General features: G+C 41.1%; 1 protein-coding gene across 3 annotated transcripts in view; it reads left to right on the forward strand.

Moving 5' to 3' along the window:
* Nucleotides 1-13,975, forward strand: part of mtss1lb (MTSS I-BAR domain containing 2b) — a 74,136-nt gene that overhangs the window by 25,775 nt on the left and 34,386 nt on the right. The window lies entirely within an intron of this gene.

Here is a 13,975-nt window from a genome sequence, read left to right on the forward strand (position 1 = left end):
CCAATGCAATAGGAAGGCCAGTTTTGCATTCTAGTGTGTTGCAAACAGCATGGGTTTTGGAAGCTCCTACCAGTGTTGATAGTTATTGCCAATCTGTCATATCTTTAAATTGGTCAATTTTGTGAAGCATAAAAATTCTGTCTTTCTATCAGGGTTGTATTATTGTCAAGCTGGAAAGGTCGCTGAAGCATGTAAACAAGTAAAACACGGGTTATTAATTTAACAATAACAAGAATATTGATTCAGAATTTAGATTTAAACAAATTAGAACCATTTTGAATTTAGGATTAAGATGCTAATAGAGCGAGTTCTACAAAAATCCAGGTAGTAATAAAAAACCAACAAAAAGGAGCACTGTAATTGCCATTAGCTACTGTTTCTCACTGGAATGTGTCATGTTGTTAAGTAAACGTGGTAAAAAGTGTTGAAAATGCAGGTGTAAATGTCAAATGTAACTTTAAACAGCATTTAACGACTAGTTATCAGCAAGTTGCCTCACTTCTAAATACTATTCTAATCAAATTGTCCATTATTAAGCTATCCTGAGACTGTGGAAACATGGTTTTGGTCCTGCGCTGCACTCAGCTCAAAACCCACTGAACTTTATAGAATTATGGTCAATGGATTTTATTTTGTGTTTTTGGTTTGACACTCTTGATATTCTATGTGTAGGCTTAAAGCTCTGCACTAGCTTTAATGTGTGTGGGCTGAGGGCTGAGAAGGTCAGACAAACACTCACCGCCCACTGAAGGCCATCTGAATACTATGGTACCACTGAGGAAAGAGTGGGAAACGGGAGAGACAACTGGGGCTGTAATACAGGGAATTTCTCTTCCAGTTGTGACTTATTAGGTGCAGCTGCCAGACAGTGTGTGCGATGGTGATGTGTGTGCGTGTGTGTGTTTGCGGCCCCAGGTGGAATCCTTAGGAGGATACAGGAAGAGGCTCGTGCTGCTTTTACAGGCCAGACAGGAACTCACCAAGCCTTGTCAGCTCATTGCACATGCTGCTACCACTGCCACACACACAGAGAGGGAAAAATATAACATAAATGATGTTGGCACGGAGATGCAGACTGTGCAGCAGAGGCTCTTTGTACTTTCTGTGCTGATGAGTCATTCCTGTTGAAGTCCATTTGTCAGATTTCTGTACAATTGCTGCTCTTTCTCAGTGTGTGTGATGTTCTCTAATAGATTTGTTAAATGGATGGAGGCAGAAGACGGCAGCAATAATGATGCTCTCTGTCTTCCTGCCATTCGCTATATCAATGTGCCACTTATTGCAGCGTGTGTGTATGTGTGTGAGTCAAGCCCAAAGGGTACTGATGATCCTGTGCTCTGCTCTTGTACCGACACTCCCATTTATGAGCCTGCACTGGCTGTGTTTCCATTCAGCGTGTCAACCAAATTTTATGTGAACTGAAGCCTTTCATCAGCTGGGTGACAATGAAAAACTGGCTCCCTGAATATTACATATGGAATATTTCTGGAAGTTATGGTGGCCAAAGGCACTGCATAAACACTAATGACATTTATATTGAATCAGATAAAATATGCACTATCCACTCAATATGCTGGTGGCATGGCCCGAGAGATAGCAGTGTTGATTGGTCCATCACTTAAGTCAAGCCACAGCTGCACTTAGTGCTAATTAGCGAATGTTAGCATGCTGAAAATCATCATGCTGGCATTGTTATTGCCAGCTTGTTAGCATGCTCCTACCGTGGCAGTAGACTCCAACCTGGAAGTGCCAAAAACTGCAGTTCCTTGAATGGCCACTTGAAACTGGCTCCAAAAGTTAAGCTGCCATGTTACAATGTCCAACTTCACAGCCACAATAAAGATGTTTACAGCCTTATACAAAAAAACAGTTTTGGTCTCTAAAGCTAATTTCTCCATTCATGACAAACGAATAGTGGTGAATTTTTAGATATTTCACCCTTTAAATTATATCAAGGCAACCAAAGTTCCTCCTGAGCTGAAGAAAAATGTAGGGAATAGGTGACAATATCTTTCAAATTCTGAACAAAGCCTCATACTGCATCACATCCTGTGTGAGGTGGCCAATGGGAAATAGTCCAACAGCTACTGGTTTTGTTCTGCTGGATCATGGCCAGGTCTTGTTTTCTGCTGGGTCCCTACTGTTTAGGTCCCAGATATATTGAGTTTTCCTCTCAAGCTGATGAAGTTAAAGCAGCACAGAGGGTGAGAGAAACCGCTTTTCTTGTGTTTGAGATGGTGTGTGTGTGTGCGCATGTGTGTGTGAGAGGGATTTAACAAGTGGGTGAAATCCAGCAGGAGGAAATGTGCAAGTGTTTGTGAATTCCCTGGTGAGGGGTGAATTTGAGTGCACTTTCAGATGTGCTCTCTGCTCCCCTCTTATAGCCCAAACATTCACTTTCCCCAGGGCGAACTGACTGTGTGTGTGTGTGTGTGTGTGTGTGTGTGTGTGTGTGTGTGTGTGTGTGTTTGTGTGTGTGTGTGTGTCTGTGTGTGGGTGTATGGTGTGACAGCATACACAGTATACACAGTATACACAACGCGTCTGCTGCCCTGATGTGGGTTGGTGGAGGCCCTGTGCGTGTGTGGTGTGTTTCCCATGTTTAATAATCTGTCCATTTGGCACTGTTTAACAACTCCTCTTCATCCTTGCTTCAGGAGACACACACAGTAGACATGCTTCCATATTCACACACTCAGGCACAGACATACAGCTTTATTTGAATACAAACATTTAATGCTCCATTGTAAAGTTTTTAAACATAAACCATTTATCGTCACTTTCCTTTTGATAGCGTCTTGTGCCTCTATATACACCTCTTCTAGTGGAAGTTTTGACATTTTCTATTCCTGCTCAATATTTTTCAGTGTTTGTATATAGGCAACTTGTATCTTATAGTAGTTATATAGATTTTGTATTTAAAAAATGCAGTTTATTATAGTAAAATGATTCTATTGTGTGTTAATTTGTCATTTTCTCATATGATGAAAGTACAAATTAAAGTAACATGACATGCAGATTTTATGATATGAAAGTAATATTACTAATAACACACTCTACTTTTTGTACGACGTCTCTGGTTTGAAACTTTATGGGTGGTCAGCAAAAGCTGATTAAAATGATATTTGAACAAAAGTGAGTGTAATTTTCAGCTTTGAATTTGTTAAGTCAGCACTATAGACAGCCAATGCTCAGAGGTCTTAGCTCTGTCTGTGTATTTGTGTATGTGTACAAATTCTTTGTTTTAGGAAAAGTAAAAATGAACATATTTAGTTTTATAAAGCACTTGTAACCTCCAATACTGCTCATTATGGGGACGCCAGGTCTAGGACAGTGTTGTATCTGTTTATCTGCACCACACAATGCTACCGATGTGTTGTAATTTGACTCTTTGAGCTCTGAAGGGCTTTTGCTCTTTAATGAAGAAGATAAACACTTGTGTACCACTTTTCAGTTTTTACTGTTTTACTCATCAACTTCTCTCTCTTTGTTCCCATGTTGAAAATAATGTTGTTGTTCATTATGATGATGAGGCATCTCTATATCCAACTTACTCCCCCTCACTCTCTCTCTTTTCGCCTCCATACTCTCTGCAGTAGCGGCAGTAAAACCTGGGTCAATCCCAGGACTCTCACTATGCACACTTGGCACAAGGAGCAGCAGTAAAGTGCTACTCTGTGTGTGTGTGTGTGTGTGTGTGTGTGTGTGTGTGTGTGTGTGTGTGTGTGTGTGTGTGTGTGTGTGTGAGAGAGAGACTGAGAGATGATGAGGATGATGATCTGATGGTACAGAATGTCTGGCGGTTTTATTGCCAGGCTGTCTGCCTAAATATGAATATGAGGATTCATAATGAATATCATAAATCTCATTGATACACACACACACACACACACACATGCATGCGCTCATGCACGTAGACACAGAGCTGAAATCCAACTTCTTTACACTTCTAAAGTAAAATGGCAGTTGTGAATGAAGAAGCACTGTTAGAGAGGATATCCTCTAACACAGGTTTGGTTGCATTTTAAAATGAAATTATATCTGGGGTCCTTGATCAGAGCATGTCCAAAAGGGTATTCAAACAACAACAAAATAATATTAACAATATACATTAGCTTCACTCTCTTAGCTTTTTCTGTCACATCTCCAGCTATAACAATATATAAATTGTCAAATAATGCTTAGTAGGACATGGTCATCACTCCAACCTCTGTTGTTTTTCATTACGTACTTTTAAGTATGAAATTACAAAACAAATGTTCGCAGATGAGGTCATGGCCACCCTGAGGCGAGTATATCAACAACTTGCATGTTCAGGTTATCTTCTAAACACTTAAAACTGCAGTAGTTAACTTTTATGAGAATAACTTTTTGTCATATTAGCCGAATCTTTGACTATGTCCTGATTCTTGACAGTAGAACATGAGACAGTAACCTGTGAGAAAATCAGGTTCCTCTGGCTCCTCCTGGTGCTCCAAATGGCATTTGCATTAATCCATTGTGCCTGAATAAAAATAACCAATCAGAGCCAAGAAAAATACTTTAAGGTGGAGTATCATTCCCAGGTCGTCAAACACCAATGCTGGGAATGAGACTCAAAAATCAACTATCTTCAAGCCACCAACCCAAAGTGTCTTTCTGTCTTTTTTGGTTGTGATTGGTTGATTTTTTGCCGTTAGAAGCACTAGGATTAGTTAGAGGAACCTGATTTCTTCACTGATTATCTGTCTCATGTACTACTGTCAGAATATAGTGAACGTTTCAACAAATATGACAAAAAGTTATTTTTGTAAAAGTTACCTACTGCTGCTTTAAAAGAAGCCAAGTTCTCAGTCCATTCCAAGGATGTGTACGGTGCAAACAACATGGATTAAAACTCTCTAAAGCCCTTTATTTTGTAGGGCTTATAAATTCTGTCTTGGGGCGTCCTGACCTGGGAGAGCTGGTGCCCCATGTACCAAGGCTGAGTCCTTGTTACAGGGGCAATGGGTTCGACTCTGACCTGCGGCCCTTTGCTGCATGTCAGTCGGATCACCATCCAACTATTGCATTTGTAGATTCTTCCAGTCTTCTACAGTCAGACAGTATCTTTGTATGTAAGGAAGTCCAAATCAAAGAGTGCCATGCAGCCACATTGCTCTAATAGCTCTATAGTTTTCTGGCTAATGATGCCAGGCACACTGTCTTGATGCCTTTTCTATTACAGCCTATAGACTTGATGATGGAAAGTGGTCTTCATCTGTATATAAGAAGAACAAGAGTGATTGTTTTTCTACTAAACAGCAGGCAGAAACAGGACTGAGGTTTATCTCAACTGCAGATGGAACGGCGAGAAAAGAGACTGGAAAAATCATTTCCATCATGTTTATCTTCTGCAGTGGAGCCAAAGGAAGGGAGCTGGGGGGCAGGAAGCAATGAAGTTTATGGGGAAATGTGGTCTTGATTTTTACAAACACTGCCACTAATAATACCACTGCTGTGACACAGAGGCTACCAGTGATCCTAACCGTGGTCTTTTGCGTTTACAGTAATTTTACCAAGGTAGGAATTTTAGTTAGAGAATGGTTTATTGGTGTTTAAACCTGCTACACACAGCACATTTAAAACTTAATACAAAGAAGAAGAGCACATTGATTTGATGTAAACAGGGAACCTCAGATTTGAGGCACAGTGGCGCTGTGTGGAGAAATGGTAGTTAATGTGTTTAAATGGTAGTGAAATGATTGCAGACCAACAGTTGAGGATTGTTCCAGATCTCTGAGGAACGGAGTGATGACTGTATGAAAAGACAGAGAGGTCCATGCTTGAGAGAATATTGAGTGTAACAAGCAGGAAGGACAGAAAATGGACTGTTGTGGGGAATTGTGAGGAAGTCTTCAATGGCAGTCCTGTGCCGTCGCTGTGGATACAAGCATCAGCTGATCAGCCACCAACCCTTTTTTCTTAGACGTACCCCCACAGCCCCTACAGCACCAGCAACTCTAATGTGTAACATTTAGGAGGATCTACTGGCAGAACAGGATTATATTATATTATTCATAGGTATGTTTTAATTCGTGTAACAACTCTAATAATAAGAATTGTGTTTTTGTTACCTTAGCAAGCACCATTTTTATCTACAGAGGTCCTCCACGGAGACCTCCATGTTGAACTGCTTTGTTCCTACAGTAGCCCTCCTACACAATTGGTAGGCGAGCGATCTTCAGTCTGTACCTTCACCACTAGATGGCACTAAATCCTACACACTGGTCCTTTAAGTATATAAAGTTGACATTATTACACTTCATTTTTTATGCAATTTAGCTGTCAATGTTTAGATGCGTTTGGTCAAGGTTGCATTCTGTTCTACTTGTAGCAGAAGTTGTTTCAACTATTAGTTGTATGCATTTAAATGCATACAATTTAAACCATTCGTCCACAACATTTCAACTGTTTGTCCATTACCTTTAGCTATCTAGGCTATTTAACCATGTATCCACTTCTAGCTAACTGTACCTTCAACCATTTATCCATTACCTTCAGCTAACTATTTGAACTTTTTGTTCAGCACATTTTCAAGTATCTAGACTTGGTTGGTCACATGGCAATTCATTTTCATGCACTCTCACTCGCAACATGTGGTATATATAATTATTAATCACATTATAATTTGTATTGTTTTTAAAGTAGTTGAGCTACTCCACTAAGTTAGCTCCTGGACTAAGTACCTAAAGAGTATGGGTGTATGTGTGTATGTGTGTGTGTGTGTAAAAGAGAAAGAGAGACAGAGAATATACTGTGGCACATAGTTGTAGAGAGGGTAAGTAAAACAATACGGAATAAACAAAGAGTACATAAAAGGGTATAAAAAACAATATAATAACTAAACACAATATCAGAAACAAAAGTTGCCAACTTGTCTGCTGAGTGTGTGTGTGTGTGTGTGTGTGTGTGTGTCTGTTCCTTCAGTGTAATAAAAAAGTATTCAACACTCCCTCATTAACTAGCTGACTGCCTGGCAGAGCGCTCCATGCTGGCTGCACTGATGACTCCCTGGGTGGGAGGAAGAGAGGTAACACTCAGATGTGAGGCCACTTAAGTTAATACAGTTACACACACACACACACACACACACACACACACACACACACACACACACAAAGTACACCTAAATATACATATATACACACACACACATACAACTCAGCAAGAGTGCTTTCCCTTATTCAGCTTGCAGCATGGCACCCCCCTGCAAGGACCACCTGCTAGTTAATACCACTGCTCACACACACACAGACACTCCCCCACACACACACTCAGCCCTACACATGCAATTCTGACGTGCATGCATATTAGCTCACAGGCATTTGTATGTAAACAAGTAGGCACTGCACAGAGCATGCCAAGCAATTATGACCACACACACGCACATACACACATGCGTGATTCAGCCTGTTGAAATGACATGCAATGGGAACAATGGGCAGTGGGTATGACCCTAGAAGAGCATGCGTAAGGTTTACTGCATTTCAGTTGTGTGATATTTGCAAGTTTATACCTTCTGTGTGTGATGCATGTGTGTCTCCCCCTTTTCTCGCTCTGACTCTGACATGGATCTGCCATCCCTTCAGCCAATCGCAGACAAGTGGGATCACATTTACGAGCATGGTTGCCAGGCAACAAGGAGAGAGAGAAAGATAGAGAGAGTGAGTGAGTGTGTGAGAAAGAGATGGAAGTGGTGGCACAGAAAAAAATAGCCATGTTGTTGCCAAGAGGAGAGGAGAAATCTGAGCAAGATGGCTTAATTGCATTTCACAGATAGCATGCCATTCACGGTCAACTGGAGATACAGTTGATCTGATACGGTTGATCATGCAACCAAAGTGGTTGAACTGGGGTTTTGTACTATACATAACTTGGTTAGCATGAGGATTATTCAGCTACTGACCTTTTCTTAACCCCACTGGATAGCCTACATTATGACCTATAATCGCAATTTAACTGTCTGCCAACTGTTCTCCAAGTTGGTCTCTTTCTGATTGTCCAGTGGAGCAGTCAGAGAATCAGAGAGGTTTTAATCAGTTTAAACAGTTACACTAGATTAGATAAACCTTGTTATTTGGAGGAAAAAACTGAAAGTTCATGCCATTGTTAGGCAGTAAGGTATTACTTAGCAAGTGTATTCCGGAAGCTGGATTGTATCAAGTGAAAAATGTGTGCATGTCCTGCAACTTTATGAATCAGGTTAATAAAACGTAGAGAGGATATAGGAAAAAGAAAAGGGAGCGGGGGGGAATAACTGGTGTTTCTGGCGAGTCCTGAGTACAATCAGAGTCTGAGCTGTCGCACAAACACACATTAGAATTTATGCATGTTTGAGTTTGCTGTTGATAATAACTGTTTATAACTCCTTAATCTTTTCTTTCTGTCTTTCTTTCCCACCCTCTCTTTTCCCTCTGTAACTAGGCCATGGTTGAGAGGCCTGCTGTTGTGGATGGCTACAAAAAACAACATTATTGTCTTTAATTAAGCCTCAGCCACAGTGTGCGTCTAGTTCCCTCCCTACAGCCCCCCCCCATCTCTCTCTCTCTCTGTTTCCTCTCACTCAACTCTCCAGTGCTTCCTCTACTCCATCACTCACCCCAAACGCTACTCCTCTCTTGTTCCCCCCTGCTCCCTCTTAACTTCCCAACACGTTTCTCCCATCTAATCTTGCCTCCCATCATTCCTATTCCTCCTTTGCCCTCCTCTTTCCCTCCATCCCTCTCTCAGTCTCTGGCAGCTCTCTAAGGACATTTCCTGATGTCACAGTGCAGTATTGTCCCAGAGGTCAACAACACAAGACATGCTCTGTTGCACACACACACACACACACACACACATATGCAGTGTGCACTCACATAGTAAGCATGGGAAGCTGAGCTCAGTGAGTCTTGCTGCTCCAAGGCCAAGTCCTGTTTAATGAGACAAGAGGCTGGAGTGAGGAGTGGTATGCATGTAAGAGTGAGAGAGAGAGAGAGAGAGAGAGTGTGTGTGTCTGTGTGTCTGTGTGTATGTGTGTGTGTCATGGCGGGTATATCTTTCTTAAATGTGCTGTTAACTGCAGCATCAAGTTCTTTTGGAATTTAGATTTAGTGTTTTTTTTAAGTTTTCTTGGATTTTATCATTTGAGATTTACTCTTACTGGATTTATCAAAATATTGAAGCAACACTCGCTGGGCTTCGGGAGAACTGTGTGAATGTGTGCATGTGTGTGTAAGTGAGAGTTAGGTGTTAATCCGCAGCATTAACAGCCATCAGCCAGGCGTGATAACTGGTGTGGCTGCTGCTGGCTCAGCTGTACACACACACACACACACACACACACACACACACACACACACACACACACACACACACACACATACATACACACACTTGCGCTGCTATCCTTCTGAGGACCCTCCATTGACTACATCTGACTGCGTTATTCTGTAAACCCTGACTGAAATGATCAGAAGTACACAACCTAGAATCTATCGGTTAGGTTAGAAGGGAGTTGTGGGTGGGATGTTTTGTGGCTTCAGATATCGGTGAGATAATGAAATACAATTCAGGAAGTCCAGCTTGAGTAAGAGATTCATAGGTCAGAAGATTTATCAAATGCCAACACACTGCACAGCTGTCTGTAATATTACATGGATGGATTTAATTGCTTGGAAAATTACACTGCAGCAATAGTTTCACCTGTAGTTGAGGCAATCGAGGTAAACAGTAGAAATATTTTCCAGGAATGTGCGCTAGTGCATATTTGATTAGCCTTGGCAGTGCCTTGCGGGGTGACACTATATGGCCCTCCATTGATGAGGGGTCTGTTTTTTCAGGTTGTTGTTTGTCTGAACGCAGCCTAAAAAGTTAGAATAAGCCTAAGGTAACATATTCAAATTCCTTACTTTATCTGACCAAGAGTCCAAAACCAAAGACTTCAATTTATAAGGATATAAAACTGACAACAGCAACAGATTCTCACATGTGACGAGCTGGAACCAGCAAAGTTTCAAGCATATTTGCCTGATAAATGAATTTTTTATGAATTTAGTTGTTAGTGATAGCACACTGCCTCTTTGTTCCTCTTAAAAGCCCTGAAGCCACAGAAGCGGCATCTATAGCCATGTTTTGGTATGTTTGCAACATATTCCTTCCTGCTTTTCTCATATCCGCCATAATGCACACACATGTCTTTTTGCGTACAGGTAGGTGTACATTAACATAATTTTCATCCATTAAATTTTTTTTCTCAACACTTCATCCCTGTCTCTCTCTGCTCTGCAGCTCTGCCACTGGGTGCGTTGCCATGGCAACAGTGGCACACACAGATGCCAGTGTGTTATGTTTTGGGGTTCTCTGTCTAAACCCCGTATTCCTGCACACACTTTTTTATATTTCATGAACAATTCTAACATTTTGGGACATGGAAGTCCATTTTTGACCTTGTGCGTCAAAAAAATCTTAACTCAAGGTCATCTGTGAGACACAGTCGAAAGCCCAGAAGAGTTGATCTATAGACGCTGGGTATTTCTGTGTGGTCTCAGACAGCCTTATTCTGTACACACGAAACATTTTAAGCTGTTGATGGAAAACTCACCAGTTATTTGTTGTTTGTTGGTATGTCAACAGTTCTCTTCACGAGGTGCTGGATGGAAGCATTGTTAGAGAGAGACTCTGTGAGAGAGAGACATTAGCAGTAGTGGCAGAACAGTGTTTCCCACAGCTACCTGACCTCCTGCCAGCCAGTCTGCTCAAAACTAAAGTGTTCTCAGAGACACGCTGTCACCTCTTGACCATGTGCGTGTGTGTGTGCGTTAGCAAGAGAAAAACAGAGAGGGTGCTAATTTGACATTTCCCTTTCTGTATGTGTGTTAGTATGTTAAACTATCTGTCTATAAAAAACGGTGTTGCTGTAAGAGTCGTGACCCACCGCACTCTCATTCTGCTTATTTTGCTCAAATCCGGTTCTCTCTAATGCTTTATCTGTGGGGGTCAGGGGTGTGCAGAGAGGCAGAGGAGTGCACATGATGCCCAGACTACATTACCCACAATGCTATATTTAGACCACTGCAGTGTGTGACTCAGCACAGCCAAACCTAACTGTGGTCTGACAGCACAGCTCTTACTAGTTATGCTGCTACACTATATGTACAGTTTTATGCATATATCATTTCTTTTAAAGAAGACTGGGGACGAGAAGCATCATAACGACAATAATTGCTGGAAACTGCATGATAAAATTTAGTCTCAAGTCAAAAATAGTCCAAAGTCACACATTTGCTACAAATAGCTTCAGAAAAACGTATTATGTACAAACATGCATTCAAAATCACATTAAAGGTAACAAAGGATGTGTGATGGTCGCTATAATCAGTGGCATTCAGTGGTTCCTTAATCATTATGTGTGTTTGTTTTGGTTTATCAGACACGGAGGGGTGTATTAGTCTAAGATTAAACAGGTATTATAATTACAATTAGGGTTGATACCCATACAATAGCATATGTGTGTGTGTGTGTGTGTGTGTGTGTGTGTGTGTGTGTGTGTATAACCCCCCTTTCTTCTATCTTGACACACCCACATGCACGGACCACCTCTCTTGCCCTGAAGCAGCTCATATGATGCCTCCATGCAGATGGCACGCTGCATGTTACAGTGGATACCATCTGTAGAATGCATGGCTACCATTGTGCATGTTAACACGTGAATGCTGTTAAGGCGGTGTGAGAATGTGTGTTCATGTTGTACCTGTGCATATGTGAAGCTGTATGCAGTAGGTATGTAGGTTGAGTAGTGAATTCCAAACACTTTTCCACGCAGGGCATGATCATGTATGTTGGGCGTGTTTTCATGTTTCCAAGCCTCTCTATGTGCTCTGCATGCAAACCAACGTGCGAGGAAGCCGTGACGAGCAGTCGCCCCAGGAGCTTCGTGTAATGTGCCTGTGAGAGAGAGTTCCTTTCCTGGTTGCTCTTCTTTTAGAGTGCGTGTTAAGAAATACCAATTGAGTAGACCATTGAATCTTGAAACAAACACAAATACTGTAAAAAATAATCCCGCTGTTTGTTGGAATAGTCTCATTTTGGCAAGTATTAGTGTCCTTGAGTGAGATTTGCAACTCCAGGGTTGATTTCTTGACCCCTAGCTCAATAAAACATCGCCTGACAAGAACCATGATCACAGGTCAAAATCTTAAATCTGATAGGTCATAACTGCTGCACCAGGGATGGACATACAGTAATATCAGCTTGTTTGTGGCTCAACCAAAAGGATGCTCATTCTTGGGACCAACATGTTTTATAGTCCCAGAAGCTGGCTTTAGCTGTATATATATTGTGTGTGTCAGTCTTCTCATCTAACTGTCCAGTTTCCCAAAATGCCAAACCATTCTTTAAATATGATTGTGTTGAAGATATGTTCCTTGTTTCAAGACCATTTTTGGAGATTTTCTATGGTAAAACTGCACGGGCCAAATTATCTCACCCTTCTGGCAAAAGTTTTTTTGTTGTTTTAAGGGAAAAGACTCTGGACTAGATCGCATGACTCATTTGACAGATATTTCAACAGTGTATGGATAAGAATACTTGTCTTCTGTCAAGTGTTAACACTCTGTTCTTTGTGCATGAATGTTTGATCCTGAATGTACTCTAGCGAGTTCTGCAAAGTGAGAAAATTGCCCAGCGGCCTCAATGTTGTTCAGCTGACCATCTCAACACATGATACTGGAGAATACAGACACCAGCAGAGTGACAAAAATATGTTACGGAGATAAGCTTTCCCTTGAACATAATACAGAGTGGCTTTCCAAGTATTTGCCAGAGCAGTGAGACCTCTTTAAGATCATGTGTCATGTAGCCTCGAGAGGTTAGGAAGTGCAGACAGCTCAGAAAATCAGCCACTCAACAGCCTGCACTGAGAGAAGCACTGCCTCCTACACTGGCATCAAACAGCAACTTTGTTGCAACAGGAGTGTTCACTGTTCTGCGTTCTCATGAGATTATGATCAATGGCCAAGATTTTCTGGTCTCGATGTAGAATTTTTGGATGTTGCCCTGGTATTACAATTGCTGTATAAAGGGATGTACTGTAGGACTGATACTAGACCTCAAACTGAAATTCAAACTTCAATATTTATATTGATGAGAGGAAAGATGTCCGATCAATATCAGGTTGCTACGGTGCACAAATGTATTTTCAATAGATTTTCCTTTATATTGATTCTAGTCCAGGGTCAGGTTGCTGGATTAGAGTAAAGAGAATGTGAAACAGTAATGTACTGTATGGCGATGTTGTGACATAGTTTTTCATGATAAAGGCTGGAATGCATTAGTAAGGTCATCAACCCTGGAGCTGGTCAGGGTTCAGTTTCCTGCTCAAGAGCTCTTCACCAGTGTGGCTGCTTGCCCTCCATCCTGGTCCTGGCAATGGACTTCCTTTACAATCTCTAGTCCAGTTTTTAACCCATTTTGACATCTACAACCGTGTATTCTATGTGTATATGCCTAGTAAAAGTTAGCAGAAAATCAAAACTATAAGTCAAAAATATAATCTATATGATATTATACATCAATAAATAATATAGTTAGTTAAAGCAGCTACAAGGAACTTTCATTTTGTGTTGATTCTGGCGGCCCCTATGGACAATACTGTTTCCTTTGCCTCTTTTCAAAGATTGAGACCGACCTGAATCAGATCCGTGGCAGGCATTAAGTATAACTGCTGTTCACTGCTGGTGTTGTTTGTTTATGTAAGGCATATAGAGGCATCAGTATTATATTGAGACTTTCGTAACCAGTTAAAAAAATCCTTACAGTAACTTTGAATAATAAAATGGAGATTAAACAATTAGCATTTTTCACACTGGTAGCTGAACACACTAGCCTTTTTAGCTAGCTACCTAGCTAAAGCTAACTTACCATAAAACTACACCAGTACACGTCATGTAAATGGTCCATCCATATGTACTGCATA

This window comes from Dicentrarchus labrax, unplaced genomic scaffold (genome assembly GCF_905237075.1).
Source record: "Dicentrarchus labrax unplaced genomic scaffold, dlabrax2021, whole genome shotgun sequence".
NCBI classification, from domain to species: Eukaryota; Metazoa; Chordata; class Actinopteri; family Moronidae; genus Dicentrarchus; species Dicentrarchus labrax.